The 5,902-nt window shown below is 40.4% G+C and overlaps 1 pseudogene; it reads left to right on the forward strand.

Moving 5' to 3' along the window:
• The first annotated feature begins 1,000 nt into the window (after positions 1 to 1,000).
• LOC129669310 (putative glutathione-specific gamma-glutamylcyclotransferase 2) lies at positions 1,001 to 5,455 on the forward strand (annotated as a pseudogene).
• The last annotated feature ends 447 nt before the right edge of the window (positions 5,456 to 5,902 follow it).

A 5,902-nucleotide genomic window follows, 5' to 3' on the forward strand; every position in this document is an offset into this window, starting at 1 on the left:
TGTTCAAATTATCTTGTTCTGTTGCTTTGCTTGTGGAGTTCCTGTCCCCCCTGAGGGGGGAGCAGCCTTACCAGGCCACGGTAGAGGACAATGCAGCCACTTTTGATGAGAACTGACAGACTAAGATCAGAAAAGAGAGGAGAACCTCCCCTATCAGTGGACTTGGGGAGTGGCATGCATGCAGAAAGGGAAGGGAGGGTGGGATCGGGAGGGGAGGAGGGAGGGGCTTATGGGGGGATACAAAATGAATAAAGTGTAATTAATAAAAAAATTTTAAAAAAAAAAGAAGGAAAAGAACTATTTCCAAAATCATGGAGGTTTTAGAGTCAGTAAGGTGGCTCAAGAAAGCAATGGGCTTGCTGTCAAATCTGATTACTTGAGGTTGGTTCCTGCTTCCCAACACAAATACACATACAAATGAACATGCTAAAATATGCAGGCTTTATAAATGGTTTGTTGAAGCTAAGGCTCTAAGACCAACAATTAATAAATGGGACCTCGGGAAACTGAAAAGGCAAAGGAGACTTTCAAAAGGACAAAATGGTAGCTGACAGAATAGGGAAAGATCTTCATCAGACTTATTTCTGACAGAGGGATGATAGGCAAAATACATATAGAACTTCAGAAATTAGATGGCAAAAACCAAACAACCCATTAAAAATGAGGTACAGAGCTAAATAGAGAATTCTCAATATGTCCACTGATAGGGGAGGTCCTCCTCCCCTTCCATCTGACCCTAACTTATCAGGTATCATCAAGACTGGCTGCAATGTCTTCCTCTGTAGCCTAGCAAGGCTGCTCCTTCCTTGAAGGGTGGGGGGAAGTCAAAGAACCAGCCACTGAGTTCATGTCAGAGACATTCCCTGTTCCCTTTACTAGGGAACCCACTTGGATACTGAGCTGCCATAGGCTACGTCTGAGCAGGGGTTCTAGGTTATACCCATACATGTTCCTTGGTTGGAGAAAAGACTCCTGTGCCCAGATATATTTGGTCTTAGAGATGGGCAGGTAGGTGATGAGGGAGGGAGGGTGAGATTGGGAGGGAATGAAGAAGGGGGCTACAGTACAGCTGGGATAAAGAGTAAATAAACTATAATTAATATAAAAAATAAAAATTTAATAGAAAACAAAATTTAAAAGAAGAATTCTTGACAGAGGAATCACGAATGACCAAGAATCACTTAAAGAAATGTTCAACATCCTTAGTCATTGGGGAAGTGCAAATCAAAATAATCCTGAGATTCCATCTTACACCCATCAGAATGGCTAAGATAAAAAACTGAAGTGACAGCTCATGATTGCGAGAATGTGGAACAAGGAGAATACTTATCCATTCCTGGTGGGAGTGAATATTTGTACAACCACTTTGGAAATCAACCTGGCACTTTCTCAGAAAATTGGGAATAGTTCTACCTCAGGACCCAGCTACACCACTTCTGGGCATATGCCCAAAAATGCTCCACCACGCCATAAGGACACTTGCTCAACTATGTTCACAGCAGCTTTATTCATAATAGCCTGAAACTGGAAACAACCAAGCTGCCCCTCAAATAAAAAATGGATAAAGAAACTGTGGCACATTTACACATTGAAATATTGCTAAGCTATTAAAAACAAGGAAATCATGAAATTTGCAGGCCAATGGGGGAGAATTAAAAAAGATCACCCAGAGTGAGGTAACCTAGGACCAGAAAGAAAAACATGGCAGGAGGCTAGCATAACTAGCATCTGAGTGGCTTCACCATGTAGCTGATAGAATCAGATACAGAGAACCACAGCCAAACATTAGGTGGAGCTTGGAGAATATGATGGAAGGGGGTGAGGGAGGAGAAGGATTGAAAGAGTCAGAGAGGTCAAGGACTCACAAGAAAACCTACAGAATCAATTAACCTGGGCTCACAGGGGCTTACAGAGACTGAACAACCAACCGGAGAGCATTTATGGATGAACCTGGGCCTCCTACACATATGTAACACATATACAACTAAGTACTCATGTGAGTCCTCTAACATCAGGAGCAGGGGCTGTATCTGACTAAGTTGCCTGATTTTGGATCCCTTTCCCCTAACTGGACAGCCTTGTCTAGTCTTAGTAGCAGAAGATGCACCCATTCCTACTAAAACTTGATATGCCAAAGCAGGTTGATATCCATGGGAGATCTCCCTTCTCAGAGTAGAAAGGTAGGGGACATGAGAGGAGGAGAGGTGAGAGGGAGTGGAAGGAGAAGAGGGAGGGGAAGTTCTGATTGGGATATAAATAAATAATGAAAAAAATCATTCTTTTTTAAAAATTAATTCATATTTATTGATTACAGCTTATTCACTTTGTATCCCAGGTATAGCCCCTTCCCAATCCTAGCCTCCCTCCCTCATCTCCTCCCATGCCCCTCTCCAAGCCCACTGTTAGGGGAGGTCCTCCTCCCCTTCCATCTGACCGCAAGCTATCAGATCTCATCAGGACTGGCTGCATTGCCTTCCTCTATGGCATGGTAAGGCTGTTCCCCTCTTAGGGGGTGGTAATCAAAGAGCCAGCCACTGAGTTCATGTCAGAGACAGTCCCTGTTCCCCTTACTAGGGAACGCACTTGGAGCCCGAGATGCCATGGGCTACATCTGTAAAGGGGTTCTAGGTTATCTCCATGCATGGTCCTTGGTTAGAGTATCAGTCTCAGAAAAGACCTCTGTGCCCAGGTTCTTTGGTTTTCTTGCTTTCCTGGTGGAGTTCATGTCCCCTCCAGGTTTTTCTATCTCCCACTTCTTTCATAAGATTCCCTGCACTCTGCCCAAAGTTTCGTTATGAGTCTCAGCCTCAGCTTTGATATCGTGCTGAATAGAATCTTTCAGAGGTCCTCTGTGGTAGGCTCCTGTCCGGTTCCCAATTTTCTTCCTCCTCTGATGTTTGTCCTGTTTGCATTTCTGAATAAGGATTGATCATCTTACCAAGGGTCCTCCTTCTTGCTTAGATTCTTTAAGTGTACAGATTTTAGTGTGTTTATCTTATATAATATTTCTAATATATACTCATAAGTGAGTATATACCACGTGAGTCTTTCTGCTTCTGAGATACCTCACTCAGGATAATCTTTTCTAGTTCCTGCTGTTTGCCTGCCAATTTCATGATTTTCTTGTTTTTAATTGCCGAGTAGGATTAGATTCTGTAAATGTACTACAGTTTCTGGATCCATTCCTTCCATTCCTCCATTGAGGGTCATCTGGGTTGTTTTCAGATTCTGGCTATTCCAAATAAAGCTACTACAAACATGGTTGAGAAAATGTCCTTGTTTTATACTTGAGCATATTTTGGAAGAGACAAGAGGAATTGGGAGGGGAGCATTTAGAGAGTGAGGAAGAAGAAACCTAGTGAAATTGAATTTTCCAGGAATCTATAAGGATGCCACTAGCTAAGACTTCTAGTAATGGGGGATATTGAGAATGAACTGAGCAATTCATGTAACCAGGCAAGTCTTATCAGTGGAGGGACTAGCGTAACAACACAACCATAAAAACTTTGACCTACAATTTCTCCTGTTTACAAGATGTGTTGGAGTAAAAGTGGCACAGAAATTGTGGGAGTGGCCAACCAATTACTGGTCCAGCTTGAGACCTGAACCAGGAGAGGGATCCTATCCCTGCCACTGTTTTGAGGGCCAGGAACCAGAGGCTGGATAGCCCAGAGACCTAGGATATAACCAAACACAACTTGCAAAAAAAGCCAATTAAATGATACCTAAAGTTATTCTGCTATAATTGTAGACTAGAACCTAGCATAATTGTCATCAGAGAGGCTTCATCCAGAAACTGAAAGAAACAAATGCAGAGACTCAAATATTAGGCAGAGCTCTGGGAAACCTGCAAAAGAGGAGGAAGGATTGTAGGAACTAGAGGGATGAAAGACATCACAATAAAATGGCCCACGGAATAAACTATGCTGGACTCATAGAGGCTCTTAGAGACTGAAACAGCAAGCTAGGAGCCCGCATTGGTCTGATCTTGATTCCCTGCACATATGTTATGGTTGTATATCTTGGTCTTCTTGTGGGACTCCTAACAGTGTAAGCAGTGGCTGTTTCTAACTCTTTTGCCTGCTTTTGGGACCCTTTTATTACCACTGGGTCTTGTCCAACTTTAATGAGAGGAGGTGCCTAGTCTTATGGCAATTTTATATGTCATGTTTGGTTGATACCCCTGAGAGATCTGCCCATTTCTGAAGGGAAAGAGGAAAAGTGGATGGGCATAGGGAGGAGCTGGGAGAAGGGGAGAGATGGGAAACTGCAGTCGGAATGTAATACATGAGAGAATACAAAAACAAACAAACAAACAAACAATCATTAAGAGTAATGTTAATGTTATGTGCATTCAACAGAGTAACAGTGTTTTGAGTCTCTTAGGGCCTATGACCCTATGTTCAGACAGAGATTCTTGGCCCAGATAACCGTGCCAGGTATGGGTTTTATTCAGCCACAACAAAAAACAAAGTTATATCATTTTTCAGGAAAATGATGAAACTTGAGATGATGTTAAGCACAATTACATAGTTTCATAAACCGAAATGTTATGTTTCTCTCATATGTGAAATTTAATGGGGATATCATAAACAGAACAGGAGCACTACTAAGTATGTGAAAAATAAATGGGGAAATTGGGAGGATCAGAAAATTAACAAAGGGGATGAATAAGCAAAGTTTATTATATATAAGAATGGAAATGTTATAATGAAATTCATTGCTTTCTATGATTAATGTATACTAATAACAAAAGAAGGAATAAGTATCTTTTCCTTAATAAGATTAACTACTTCAAATGTTATCTTAATTCCATACCTGTAAGACTGTTTTCTCTCAAAAATTTATTCCCTCAAATATCTTTTATTTTTCCTCACTCAACTGGCTTTTCCCCTTCTCCTTATCTTCCCCATTTAAAAAAATTATTAAGATTTGGTTACAGGTCCCTCATCTGGAAGGTGGACTTCCCCTACCAGGACAAGCTGGTTGGTTACATCACAAACTATAGATGGTGCTTCTGGCAAGGAAGAACTGACCACCTCGGGGTCCCCGGCAAGGGCAGTATATGGGGTGTTGCTTACAAACTACCAGTAGGAAAGAAGAGGAAGTAAAAACATACCTTGACTTCAGAGAGAAAGGTGGCTATCGAACAACAACGGTCATTTTTTATCCAAAAGATCCCACAACAAAACCTTTTAGTGTTTTGATCTACATCAGAACATGTGACAAACCTAACTATATTGGTCCTGCACATCTGGAAGACAATGCTGAACAAATTTATAATGCATCTGGTCCAAGTGGAAGAAATACAGAATATCTTTTTGAATTTCCAAATTCTATTAGAAAACTTGTGCCAGAAGATAAGGATTAGCATCTCTTCTCTTTGGAAAAATTAGTAAAGGAACGTTTAGAAAGAAAAGAGAATCCAGCTCCTTCAAAGAGGCAGAGCTATTAGTCTTTAGACAATAACATCAATACAAAACAGCAGTATGTTCTGGACATTCTTATTTGAACATCTTACTATTTAATTTTGTAATTGGAATATCATCTAAATTTACAGTTTATTTACAAGTGTCCTAAGACATATTCTGAAGATTAGCATAGAGAGAAAGAGTTCACACTCTAAAGTGTTTCCTACCTATATGACATTTGAACATTTGTTCATTAGAAATACAGTCTCAATTAACATCATGTTTTCATCAGACTAACCATGGTTTAGTTTAAAATAATGTTATTAGAAATGAATGGTAATAGATAAAAAAGATTGGGTACAGGTGGATCAAATGGAAAATAAGAACTGCTTCAGTCATTTTCACACATAAATTTCAAGTTCAACATTCATCCATGTGCTGAAATACATTCATAGAAGCCAAGTAAATGAGAGACATGTACTTTCTTTTAG

Source organism: Psammomys obesus, unplaced genomic scaffold (genome assembly GCF_907164565.1).
Source record: "Psammomys obesus unplaced genomic scaffold, mPsaObe1.curated_primary_1811, whole genome shotgun sequence".
In the NCBI taxonomy this organism is placed as follows: domain Eukaryota; kingdom Metazoa; phylum Chordata; class Mammalia; order Rodentia; family Muridae; genus Psammomys; species Psammomys obesus.